Source organism: Ursus maritimus, unplaced genomic scaffold (assembly GCF_017311325.1).
Source record: "Ursus maritimus isolate PB19 unplaced genomic scaffold, ASM1731132v1 scaffold_9, whole genome shotgun sequence".
In the NCBI taxonomy this organism is placed as follows: Eukaryota; Metazoa; Chordata; class Mammalia; order Carnivora; family Ursidae; genus Ursus; species Ursus maritimus.
Genome location: NW_024427107.1, coordinates 64443983 through 64457822, shown reverse-complemented (window position 1 = coordinate 64457822; position 13840 = coordinate 64443983). Strand labels below are relative to the sequence as shown.

General features: G+C 45.3%; 1 pseudogene; it reads left to right on the top strand.

The window, feature by feature from the left end:
• The first annotated feature begins 2405 nt into the window (after window positions 1-2405).
• Window positions 2406-4248, top strand: LOC103661614 (annotated as a pseudogene).
• Window positions 4249-13840: the final 9592 nt, after the last annotated feature.

Genomic DNA, 13840 nt, shown 5'->3' with positions numbered 1-13840 from the left:
TGTAATGTTTAAGGAAACAAACAAATATGAAGTGCTAGACTAGGGTCTGGCCCACAGCACTAAATAAATGTATTTTTTAAGATCTTCTTTATTTATTTGACAGAGAGAGAGCATGAGCGGGGGGAGCGGCAGGCAGAGGAAGAGGGAGAAGCAGACTCCCCACTGAGCAGAGAGCCGGGCACAGGGCTCGATCCCAGGACCCCTGGGATCATGACCTGAGCTGAAGGCAGCCGCTTAACTGACTGAGCCACCCAGGCACCCCTAAATAAATGTATTTTTGTATTATTATTATTATTATTATTAACACTTGGAACAAAGGGAAATTTAGAACTTGCATTTATCTAGACCAATTTCCAAAAGTTCAGTCATTTAAACAATAACTATTATTTCCAAGTATCATTGAAACTACTACTTTCTTGAGATCTTTTTCTAAATTGTCATGCTTCACACAATAAACTTTTTGTGTCATTCGCAGGTTTCATGTCTTCGTTGTATTGTCCTGATACACATAAAATAATGCAATGCTATCAAAACAAAGTTTTTCACGTGTGTTCCACATAAGATCATCTCGTGTGCTCCCCTGGTAGACATGCCACCATTAGAGGGCCAACCCCTTTCTTGTAGACTGGTCTCATTCATTTGGCTGCTGAATGTCTAAACGTCTTATGGATCTTACTAGGAGGCAGAGCCCACCTCCCATCAGAGAAGCTATAAATGCCAAATAGTCTCCTTCCCAGCTGCCTCTGCGGTTAAGGCGTGAGCATGTGCCTTCAGCTTCCGCAGTCAGACTTGCTCGTGCCTGGGTCTGGATCAACAGCTGGTGACCAGAAGCTGCAGGCACGGTGTCCGTGGTCTCAGTCCGCACAAGATAAGCTCCCAGGGCTATGGGCGCATCCAGCCCTAGCAGGTGAAGGTGACCAAAAGTGTTCTCACTGGTTCGAGATGACCCGGTATCACAGGATTGCCCCGAATTGCACACTCAGACGCTAGAGAAACAGGAACCCGGTCGAGGTGGTGGGCACTGTGCCAGCCCGAACACCCATACCTCACCTAACACGGGCACCTGCTGCTCAGACCCACGTAGGGAGGCAAGCCCCGTGCTACCTGGTCTGATTTTTCAAGGGAATTCAGAGTTTTGTGTGAATCTGATGGGCAACCCATTCACAGTAAATGAAAACCCCTGGTGCGGGGCAACACTGACGGGCACAGGCCTGTGAGTCGGCTTCAGTTGTCAGGCCGCCCTCTGCCAAGTCCAGGGCTTCCCAACACTCTCACCTCTTACTGGCTCATCAGTGCAAGGTTTATTGGGGGAGAAGTGAAGGTACCTTCTCTCTACCCCTACAACATTAGTAAGACTTCAAGTAGCTAATAAGATTAAATAATAATATCATTCTTAATAGTATTATTACTTAATGATACTATTATATTTAATAATTCTATTATTAAGTATTAATAATTATTAATATAAAAGGTATTATTAAGTATTAATAATAGTATTATTAGGTGCATATCACTTAATAACATTATTCCTTAAAATGATTACTTTTAAGCATCACTAAGTAGTAGTAATAATAATAAGTAACCAATATTAGCAAGACTTCATTTTTTTTAAGTTGGTATAATTCTTTATTTTTAATAATAATATTTTTTATTATATTATGTTAGTCACAGTACAGTACATCCCCAGTTTTTGATGTAAAGTTCCATGATTCATTACTTGCGTATAATACCCAGTGCACCATGCAATACGTGTCCTCCTTAATACCCATCACCGGTCTATCCCAATCCCCCACCCACCCCCCTCTGAAGCCCTCAGTTTGTTTCCCAGAGTCCATAGTCTCTCATAGTTCATTCCTCCTTCTGTTTACCCCCCCCTTTCTTCTTCCCTTCCTTCTCCTACTGATCTTCCTACTTCTTATGTTCCATAAATGAGTGAAACCATATGATAATTGTCTTTCTCTGTTTGACTTATTTTGCTTAGCATTATCTCCTCCAGTCCCGTCCATGTTGTAGCAAATGTTGAGAAATCGTTCTTTTTGATAGCTGAGTAATATTCCATTGTATATATGGACCATATCTTCGTAATCCAGTCATCTGTTGAAGGGCATCTCGGCTCCTTCCACGATTTAGCTATTGTGGACATTGCTGCTATGAACATTGGGGTGCATAGGGCCCTTCTCTTCACTACGTCTGTATCTTTGGGGTAAATACCCAGTAGAGCAATTGCTGGATCATAAGGTAGCACAATTTTTAACTTTTTTAGGTACCTCCACACTGTTTTCCAGAGTGGCTGTACCAACTTGCATTCCCACCAACAATGTAGGAGGGATCCCCTTTCTCCACTTCCTCTCCAACATTTGTTGTTTCCTGCCTTGTCAATTTTTACCATTCTAACTGGTGAAGGTGGTATCTCAGTGTGGTTTTGATTTGAGTTTCCCTGATGGCTAATGATTTTGAACATTTTTTCATGTGCAAGGCTTCAAAACTTCTAGATTTCTTAGTAGCCTTCCAAGGAGAAACTTCAGTCCCTGACTATAACACCATTCCATGTCTCTGTACTTTTGCTCATGTTGTTTTATCTTCCTTTATGAACCCCACTTTCCCTGATGGTACCCTACTTTTCCTTCTAAGCTCGGTGCGAAGGTCACTTCCTTCTGGAGGCCTCTCCTGGTTTCCTCTCCCTTTCCTTCTTCCCTTACTCATTCATCTTAGATTAGGTCACCCAGAGCACCAAGGGGTAATATTCCAGACCTTTCAAAGACAATGTGTTCACCCCAATTCTCTAGCAAACAGATGGATAAAGCACAAGCTAGCCCTCTACTGGGGGTACAATCCCAGGACACTAAGAAGGGGAAACAAAGTAAGGTAGGAAAGGCCAGAAAGCGAATCTAAAGTACCATGTTCCTGAACAGCCTACAGCTTCTCAGGAACGCAGTGAGTTGCGTAGTCCTATGCGATGCCTCTCAAGAGCCAGTATGAAGCTACTGCACCTTGAAACCATTACGGGGGTCGGGGGGAGCAAAGGAGTGAGGAATCTGTTGGCTCCTGTCTGTCTTCAGCCTCCCATTGGCCAAAATCAGAGCCCTGAGCCAGTGACTCCCCCAAACCAGGAGTGTTGGTGCTCGCCAGGGCTGGGGCTGCCCAAGGGCTCCCCGAGGAGGGGGGACTGGGGGGCTGCTGCAGTGAGCGCCCTGCAGGCTGTGCGGTTCCCAGCGGGCTGCCGGCATCATGGGCCAGTGCGGCAACACCCCCTCCAGGTCCATGCTGGTGTTTCCCCACCTCATCTTCTGGGGGGCAGCCGGCATGTTATGCCACGTGGGAGCCCATGTCTTTCTCATTCATGATGACCACGACCCCCTCTTTGAAGATGGGTACACCCTCATCCCTGCTATCGCGATCATCCTGTAGGAGCCCTGCTTTTCCTTATTGGGCTACTTGGCTGCCGTGCCGCAATCCCAGACAGCCGCTGCGGACCTGCCATGTTTGTCATCAGCCTGCTCTTGGGTTTTGTCACAGAAGTTGTTGTCATGGGTTGGGGATACGTTTACAGAGCAAAGGTGGAACATGAGGGTGATGGCGGCATTCAGAAAGTGTGTGAGACCTACACGGGGACCAACACGGATGTTGCGACCCAGGCGGGTGGTTATGTACAGAGACAGCTGCAGTGCCATGGAGCTCACAGCTACTCAGACCAGTTCAAAGAAACCAAAAACCAGAGTGTCCCTCGTAGCTGTGCAGAGGGACCGCCAGCAGCTTACATGGCAGGCTGGCCCACCCCTCCAACCTCTGTGCCGAGGGATACAGGCTCTAGTCGTAAAGAAGCTACGAGAAATCCTGGTGTGTCTTACTTGGGCAGTGCTGGCAGTGGCAGCTGTCCAGCTGCTGGCCGAGCTACGTGCACGCATCCCATTGTGCAGGAGTCGAGGTCCTGCTCAGGAGCTCCTCAGCACCGGCAGAGCCTCCGCGTAGTCGAAAACGCAAGCCTGAGCTTTTCAGTCTTGTTCTGATTTGAAAGGTTCTGATTTGAGCAGGTCTACTGCTGTTGGTGGCCTCCTGAGTTCATTTAGTTAAAGCACACGTACACAAGGGTCGGACAGAGCAGGGGGCTTTTCACGGGCCCACCCGCTTCCCCACCCACCTACGACTTTCTTTTCGCCTATTCTAGCTGACTCGCCATGTCCCCTAAATTTTTAAGTATGGCGGTATGTGTTCTAGTTTTGGAACCATTTGCAGGTGGCATAGTGTGGGAGAACCAAGGAGGGCTGGGGCCTGCTTCTGTTACCTCCATGGTGCCAGAGTATCAGTGGGTCCTTTCAGTCTTCATGCTGGAGAACTCTCAGCCAAAGGTTTCTGTGGGGAGAAGGAGGAAATCAGCTGTGGTTAAAGTTAACACCAGATGGTGCCCCTCGCCAGTGTCCTTTTAAAAAACATACACTGTAGTCCCCTAAGATACCAACTGTACAAAAAGGCTAAAATAGATTTTAGAATCATACGGCGTGTATCTTGGTTCACCTTCAAAATCAGACCGATCTTTGAAACTGGTGGTTATTAGTCAAAGTTGGCTCTATAGAAAGAATATCATAAATGCACTACTGTTTTAAGACAATTAGTATGAGGGTGTGAATGTGTTTCTGTACGACTGAGCCCATTCATAGTAAGTCTAAACCCTTTTAGGTTTCGACTTTTCGGTTTAAGGTACCCATGTAGACTAACAAAATAGTATGTAGATGCGATCTCTGTTGTAAAGAGAAAAATCGAACTCCATAAACTCTGTATCACCCCTCAAAAAGAAAAAGATTTAGTGTCCAGGTGCACACCGGCCTCCCAGGAGGACAGCCTTCACGTAGCACTTTCCTCACTGTATAAAGTAATGCTTACGTGTCTCTTCCACAGTGGTGCGCTCAGCGACACCAGTAACCTCTTCATCACCTTTATCATCAGCATTTGCACAGTGCTCAGCACACAGTAGGGACGGAGGTGAGTTTGCTTTGGTCCAGCGGACATTTATAAAACATCTAGTGCCGTCCAGTGGAATGAGACATGGGGGTGGCTGGTAATACCTTTAAATACCAAAACCATGATTCAACTCAGTACTGTAGCATTGGCAAAAACTTCACATCTTAGAGTTCTCCAAGAAAACAGAACTCATAGAAGATATACCTATCACTGACTACTAGGGTTAGTTAGTTAGTTAGTTAGTTAGTTAGTTAGTGTATTAATTGGCTCACGCAGTTGTGGAGGCCAAGATGTCCCACAATCTGCCCTCAGGAAGCTAGAGACTCAAGAAAGCCAGGACTGTAATTCAGTCCAAATCCGAAGGTCTGAGAAATGGGAGCACCCCTGTCCAAGGGCAGGAGAAGATGGACATCCCAGCTCAGGAAGAGAGAGCAGAAATTGGCCCTTCCTTTTCCCTTCCTAGTCTACACGCAACAGATTGGCTGATGCCCCCTCACGTCAATGATGGCGGATCTTTTCTCAAGTCTACTGACTCAAATGCTCATCTCTTCCAGAAACACCCTCCCAGACACACCCAGAAATCACGTTTTGCTAGCCATCTGGGCACCTCGTTAGCCCGGTCCAGCCAACACATCAAATTAATCAGCACACTTTCCCACCCAAGGTGTGCTGACTTCCGGCCTTCCTCTCCATTGCAGTCCCCACGGGCCCCTCAGGGGCCTAGACTCTCTTCAGGTACCACGGTACAGTGTCACCTTGGCTACTTGCTGTAGACAAAATTCTACCAAATTAAAAAAATCTGCAGTGTGTATGATATCTATAATTAGGCACCTGGGATTTCACTCTTGTCAACGGTGAGTGATATCCACATGCCTAAACAATGCAGTTGATTTTTCTACAAGAAGGTTTTTGTGTATCCTTTCAGACAAAAATGTTCTTTTTAATAGTCTTTACTGTAGTAATTACTTTTATTTATTTTTTTTAAAGATTTTTTATTTATTTATTTGACAGAGATAGAGATAGCCAGTGAGAGAGGGAACACAAGCAGGGGGAGTGGGAGTGGAAGAAGCAGGCTCCCAGCGGAGGAGCCTGATGTGGGGCTCGATCCCAGAACGCCGGGATCACACCCTGAGCCGAAGGCAGACGCTTAACCGCTGTGCCACCCAGGCGCCCCTGTAGTAATTACTTTTAAATACTTGCCCCAGCAGGGCTCCCTCCAGCCCCTAGAATTTCCCAGATGACACTGAATTAAGGACAGAAGAATATTATTACATAGAAAAAGATTAGAAAAAATCCATATGGGATTTTTATATTTGCTAGCGGGGGGGGGAGTGTCTTTTTCGATTCTTATCACTGTTTATTTTGTGCATCTACTTAGCACATAATTATTTTGTCTGTGTGCTTGTTTTCTCAGCTAGCTAGTCAACATCTTTCGGGTACATAGCACCCAGCTAGATATCTCCACTCACTGATAACTTAAAAGGTTTCATGTTTTCTAGCCATTTAATATGTACCCCAGAAGTGAAATGCAAAATTTCAACTTGCTCTTCTCAGGGGGCTGATAAATATGAGTAGAATGAAAAGGAATTTTAAAAACTAAGTTATGATAAATAAAATAAGTCTCTGTGCCTAATTAATAATTAAATTCCTTGTAACGCTTGGCACTCTTGTTACTTCGAGAATTCTATCTCCAAAAGTAGTCTTGACTCTTAGGAAGGGTTAGGAAGCCTTAGTTATCCATTAAAAAGTGATGCATAACCTTTATCACTTCACCCTTTGGCAACAACGTTTTCTATGGCATATTGGTCAGCAGGTGAGTTATTAGTTTCCTGTTCTATTAATTATTTATCCATTATTGCTATGCATGACTTACACCGCAATTTTCTACAGCCTTTATTTAAAGATAGTTCAGGAATATTCAGGAGATCTGAAATGCAGGCTGAAAATGATTTTTTATGGAACTGCAGTAGTCTACCTGTTGCCATGTGTTTATCATCAAGTAAAGCTTGTAACGCCCCTGAGGGAGCCCACACATGTTGTGGTCCTTGAGAGAGCGAAGGGCCTCTGGACAAATAATTTTCAGTGCGTATCTTCTTTATAAAAGTTCAGGTCTTGAAGTCAGCCAGCAAAATAGAGCCAAAAAGGGGGGCAGGGGGGAGGTGTGGAAGGCAAAGAACTCCTATCTTAGGTATCTTAGTCATGTGTACCCTTATAAAGTAAAATTTGATTTCTAACATGGAACAGGCTTTCAGATGCCGTAAAAGTGATAGGAGTCTGGGAATGCGGATCTTGCCTCTTGCTACTGACACGGCTTTTCTCAGAATCATGAAATGAAAAGTCAGAAATAAAAATACTCTTGGGGCGCCTGGGTGGCTCAGTCGTTAAGCATCTGCCTTCAGCTCAGGGCGTGATCTGGCGTTCTGGGATCGAGCCCCACGTCAGGCTCCTCTGCTGGGAGCCTGCTTCTTCCTCTCCCACTCCCCCTGCTTGTGTTCCCTCTCTCGCTGGCTGTCTCTGTCAAATAAATAAATAAAATCTTTAGAAAAAAAAGGCAATAAAAATACTCTTTTGCACATGAACACCGGCAATGCTAACAACCTAGCAAATTTTTGGAACAACAACAAAACAATTTTTATTGATGTTAATTCATTTCAGTAAAAAAGGACCAAATAAACGGTCCTACGTGGAATCTCAGAATCAAAGTCATCTTAAGATGGAAGGGACTTTACGAGGTACTGGTCTAACCCCCTCGCTTCACAGCTATAAAAATGGAAGCCCAGAAAAACAAAAGGACTGTCCAGGCATCAGCTTACTACAGAGAAGCAGGACAGCACCGAGTGCCTTGCGGACGAGGTGGCCAAGGAGACATCAGTGTCCTTGGAGTGACCTTGTGAGCAACTACCTTCTCTACCGCAACCCAACCAGGCCGAGTCTGACTGGAATCAAATCTCTTTACACAAACCAAATGAAATTTACTAATCTTCAAAAATTTAATTAGTAAGAATTTATTATTTATTTTTTGAAGAATTTATTATTAAGTAGTCATTAAAAAATATAAGTATCTGAGAAAAGATTGCTTCTGCTCGTGTGATATGTATATTCCTGAAAACCTGTAAGGTTAATTTGTACAAGTAAAAGATATTTTAGACACTTTGTTGGCTTCTTATTTCTCTCAGATGCATTCAGCATAGTTAACTACCTTCCTTCTTGAAACACCCTCTTGCCTTTCTAGACATCACGTTCTTCTGACTTTGCTCTGCTCTTATTCCGGGCTCCTTCTGTCTCCTTTGATGTCTCCCCTCCCTTTCTCTGCCGAGCAGGTAAGCGTTGGCGCACCTAAGCCTCGATCCTGGGCCTTCTCTTCTCTTCTCCTTCCTTCTCTGCATTTCCCTTCTCTATCCTCACACTCTCAGGAGTCTCCACCTGGCTCACGACTTACGTGTGTGCTTATAACTCCAAAGTCATAAGTCTCTCACCCAGGCACCACGCATATGTTCCCAGCTGCTGGCTTGACATCTCCGTGGCTAATAAACATCTCGCACTAACAAGATCCAAGCCAAGAGTCCTGCCCCCCCTGCTCCCAGATCTCTTCCTGCTGCTGCAGTGATTGGCACTGCCTCCACCCAAGAGTTTGAGCCTCAAATCTGAAAGAGGCACCCCTGATTCTCCTTTGACTTCATCCAAAAGTCAACCCGCCAACAAGTCCTCTTGGCTCTACTTCCAAATCTCTACACCCCCCATCTGCATCCAAGCCACCTGCTTGTCTCACCTGCTCCACTGTGAAAGGCTCATACCCTGTTTCTGCTCTTCCACTCTATCCCCTTAAGTCCGTCGTAGCCCACACAGGTAGAGGGAACTGTGAGACCCTCACTCAGATCCTGCCATGCTGTCATCTCAAATTCTTTAGTGATGTCATGCTTCTCTACGAATGTCCTCCGAATCCCACCCCCTCACAAAACGCCTACAAGGCTCAGCTGGATCTGCTTCCACCCCCTCCCCACTAGCATCTCACTCTCCCCCACCCTCCAGCCGCCATCTTTTCTACCATTCAAATGGACTAAAGCCTTTCTACCTGGGGGCCTCCTTTCTCTCCCTAAACTGCCTCCCCTAGTTCTTCAAATGCTTCGTCTAGGTCCCTCCTCACACAGACTGTCCCTTCCTGCCCCATCACCACTGGCCTCCCCACTTGCTCACTTCCAATCACCCCGTTTATTCCCGTCACAGCCCCACACTCCTAGCAACCTGTCACTCTGTTGTTTGTGTCTGTGTACTCGTTTATGTTTCTGCAATAGAAGGTAAGTTCCACCAGGGCCCACACTTGTCACCACCAATCCCCAGTGTCCAGCAGAGCACCTGGCACATAGCAGACACTCAATAAATAAGTAAGTAGTGCATTAAAATGTGCTAATGAATCTCCTTTAAAAGGATGGTAATGGGAAACAAATAAAGAATTGCAGGGTCATTCACATGCACATCCTTGTTCATCTTCCTACCCTGAATTGGCTGAGAGTGAGAAAAACGTGTGTACACACACACACACACACACACACACACACACTTTCCAGCCAGATGATTTATTTACGGAAGATTCACATGAACTAAATTCCTGCCCAAGAAATGTTTATGTCCCTTGGAGATGGTTACCACAAAATCTGGCCTATGACAGGCAGCTTTCTAAAGAATCCATTGCTCTTGGCCACTCACTCAACAAAGACACGATGTAAGTGTGAAGTCAGCGGCGTGCCTTCCACGTGACAAGTGCCACACAAGACTCAGATGTACAGAGGTGAAGAGGAGGCCGTCACTGTCCGTGGGAAGCCCTGCTCTGGGGTGAGAGTGTGTAAGCCGTAGGGTGAGGGCTGACCTGGGGGACGGACCTGCATCCAGCGATGCCACACACTCAGTTGTTGTATCTCCTGTGTGTTTTCTCACTTTCTCTGATGAACCTTTCGAGTTCTTGGATGGTCTTGTTCCGTTCCTTCTGCCTGCACACATCTCAACACTCTACCATCTGTCCATGTGGACGGAACCCCAAACGGCTCCATCCCTGACTTCTCGGCGGAGCCCAGCACCTCTTCCTCCTCCTGCCTGTTCTTTTTAATATCTTATTCCCTACAAAGAAACATTACGTTCTTGGAGGGCAAGCACCCTATTTTTTACCTTCCTTTCTTCTGCCCCATGGTGCTCGGCACAGGGTTATAACACTCCGTATGTAGCAAATGACACCCGTGTTAATGAATGAATGCTGGGATCTGAAACCCTGCAGTGTAGACCAAAAGCACTGAAACCCTGCGGTGTAGACCAAAAGCACTGGTTCATCTCCACAGAAGGACGGACAGTGGAGCCCCGTCCACCAGCCGGCACCGAAGCAAAGTTTCCAGGACAAAGCCCACAGGATGGAGCTGGCGGAAAGGTGTCGCTGCACGGGTGCGTGGGCTGCAGTTGAATGTGACCGTGGCAGTGGCCAACCACAGGCTTGTTGCCCGCAAGGGAGTGCAGCAAGCTGGACCAGAAGTCAAAACTCCAGGGAGGGGCACTTTGCTCCTCTTTTGACGGCTCCAAGGTCAGTTCCCATACTCTCAGTGGGTCCAAAATACTCTGGGCCACTGTTTCCTCCTACTCTTCCCATCCTCAGGATCTCTCTCCCCTTTCCCTTTCATTCTCTCCTCTTACTTCCTGTGCGCTGCTCCTTTTACCCTCTGCAGTGGACATGTCTTGTTTTGGCCAGCCTACCATCCATTCGCCCTTCTTTTATTAAAAGCATTCTAGTTTTCTCTGGGTGCCCACCCCTTCCCCCACTCTCAGACCACCCACATGGTTTTGGTGGGGTTGACGCCTCTCTCAACTCTAGAGGTGACGTGAAATCCAGTCCTCACTATGTCCCCCCAGCTATGGTGGTCAGTTCAGAGAAAGTATGAGTCCCAACTGCCACCAGAGATTTGGATCAGGATGTGTATTTGGATTTGGGGGAAAGGAAAGCTCTCATTTTCTTTGCACTAGTCTTGGAATTGTAAGGATGAAAATGGGGAATCACCAGCAGCCATCTTGCCCCTGAGAAGAGGGATCCCTTTGAGAAGTGAGAAAGCAGAACTAAGAAGTGGAGAGAGACCATCTATTCTGGGAATATATTTTGAGTGGCTAGATCCTGCTATGCCTGAAGCTAACTATCTTTTCCAATTATGTGAGCCAATAAATTCCTTGTTTGCTTAAGTGATTATGAGTCCGGTTGTTAGTCACTTGTAACCAAAAGAGTCCCAATATGTCTTCCTAAATCCAAATTATTCATAGTATTTTAGGTCTGGAAGTAAACATGGAGATGAAGTTCAACCCTTACATTTTTATGGTAGAAACCCAAGAACTGGAGAGAATGTGACTTTACTATGAGCACACTCCTAAGTTGTAGCAGAGACCAGCCCAAAACCCAGGTCTTTGCTCTCCCAGTGCTATGGTTTTTCTGCTACAAAATGTTATATTAAATCAAAGTGTTCTTTCTTATGTGGATGTTTCATTTCCCCAACTGGAGCATAAACACCTAACCGGACAGAGGTAGGAGCTATGTCCTAGATTTTTCATATGCTCCGAGCCTAGCATGGTATCTTGCATGTGGCAAACATACAAGTACTAGTGAACCAATCACTGAGTTAAGAAAGCTTTTTGAACCATGAGAGTTTAATTTTTATGCTTGCATGATGATGTGTTGCTCTCGGGGTTTTTACTATTGGAAAAGTATAGAGTATGGAAATATAGTTGTTGGGGCTCCTGGTGGCTCAGTCATTAAGTGTCTGCCTTTGGCTCAGGGCGTGATTCCAGGGTCCTGGGATCGAGCCCCGCATCGGGCTCCCTGCTCTGCTGGGAGCCTGCTTCTTCCTCTCCCACCCCCCTGCTTGTGTTCCCTCTCTCGCTGGCTGTCTCCCTTTCTGTCAAATAAATAAATAAAATCTTAAAAAAAAAAAAGAAATATAGTTGTTGTTAGCAACTGTAATCATTTCCTGTAGATGTCAGTCTTTTTGTCTTAATAACAGCTGCTATTAAGTAGCCGTTGTACGCAGACACTGTGGGGATTTGTCAAGCAATAAGCCTATCTCTGCCCTTGAAAATTGATTAGCCTCATCACATGGCCTTCTCCCTGTGAGCCTATGTCTTCACATGCTGTTTTCCTCTTCTTAGAAATACACCAGTTGTTATGGGTTCAGGCCCATTCTAATGATCTCAACTTAACTTGGTTACATCCACTGAAACTCTATTTCCAAATAAAGTTACAGGTACTGAGGATTAGGACCTCACCATGTCCTCTGGGGGATACAATTTAACCCATAAGAGATGTATAAATGACATTTTTAAGAAGTGTTAGAAACTTAACCTTGGTGGGTGGTACAGAAGGAGAAGACTCTTCTTTGGCAAGATCAATCTATGAATTGCTATTGAGACTCATAAGGTTAGAAGGAGATTAGGGCTCTGGCTGGCATCACCACTTTGAGAACTATCAAAGTCCAAGAGAAGTAAATAAACAGGCACAGTCTAGTAGAGAAAAATATGAGGCAGCACCTATAATAAGTTAGAATCACTAAATAGTTAAGATGATACAAAAAAACCCTCCCCTCACCGTTCTGTGCCCTCCCTCCCTCTTCTTTCCTCTCCTCTCCTCCAACCATGACAGCCTCCCAGAAATGACCTGGGGTCACAGGAATTCCCCTTCCTTCCTCCTACTGCTATTGCTTGGAATTATTGTAGCCAGCGTCCTCTGGATCCATCCAGCTGGGGAAGCAGAGAGGAGGTCACACTAGAAACAGCTCTGTTCCAACCAGATCCGAACTCGACCACGTGCAAAGTGAAATTACCAAGAGGTGTTTACGGTGGTGGTGATCTCGAAAAATAAAAAGGTGCGTTAACCTCTCACTTGTCTTCTAAGCTTTCTGTCTCACCTCCCTGGAGCCATAAATTATATCTCTTCTGTATGCATTTCCTGTGAGCCTTTGAACAGAACTTATCTCTACTTTCCATACAACACATCAAATTGCCCTGCTTCTCCTGAACTTTGAGCTTCAACAGCCTGGGGTGGGAGAGGAAGAAAGGAAGGAAGACTTCACTGATCAAGCCTTCTAGGACGGGTTAGTGGCACAAAGGGTGGTTCCAAACCAGCACAGATGTGGGGCAGGAGAACTTGGCCCTGAAAAGTCTGGGGCTAGGAGAAGGCAGAGACCTATAGAGCCCAAATTAGATACTAAAGGCCAAGATCCTAGAGAACGGTCAAAGCATTCGTTGTTAATTTATGTCTTCTTGTCATCCCCCAAACCCCATTCCACTGCAAATTCCTGGAGGAGAGTTTTGTCTTGCTCACCTCCTGCACCCGTCCTCCCACCTGGCACACGATATATTCTGGCTTCTTTGATCATCTTTCTTTTCCTCCAGTTAGCGAAGTTGTTTCCAATTTCTGAGCCTCAGCACAAACAGAGTATCTGATTTGGAACACTTTATTTTTTCAAATGATGGGCTCCTTCTCATCCTTTGGTTCACATCTTAAATGTTATCTCCTTGAAGAACTTTACCACTGCTTAAAGTAAATCACACACACACACACACACACACACACACACACACACACACACGTTCACCTCGATCATAGCATCCTGCTGGTTTTCTTTACAGGCTGTACAACAATTTGTAATGGTTTATTTCTTGTACACTTGACTACATTCTAGGAAGAGAAAATTTGAATCTATCTTATTCATTGTTGTAGTCCTAGAAATTAGCACATCCAAGGCATTCAAGAGATAAATGTTAAAGAACAGAAGAGCGAATATATACATTCAGAATTTAATGAACCCATGAGAATTTTAATATTATGTTGCATAAGAATTAGCGTAAAATAAAGATGGACTCTTGG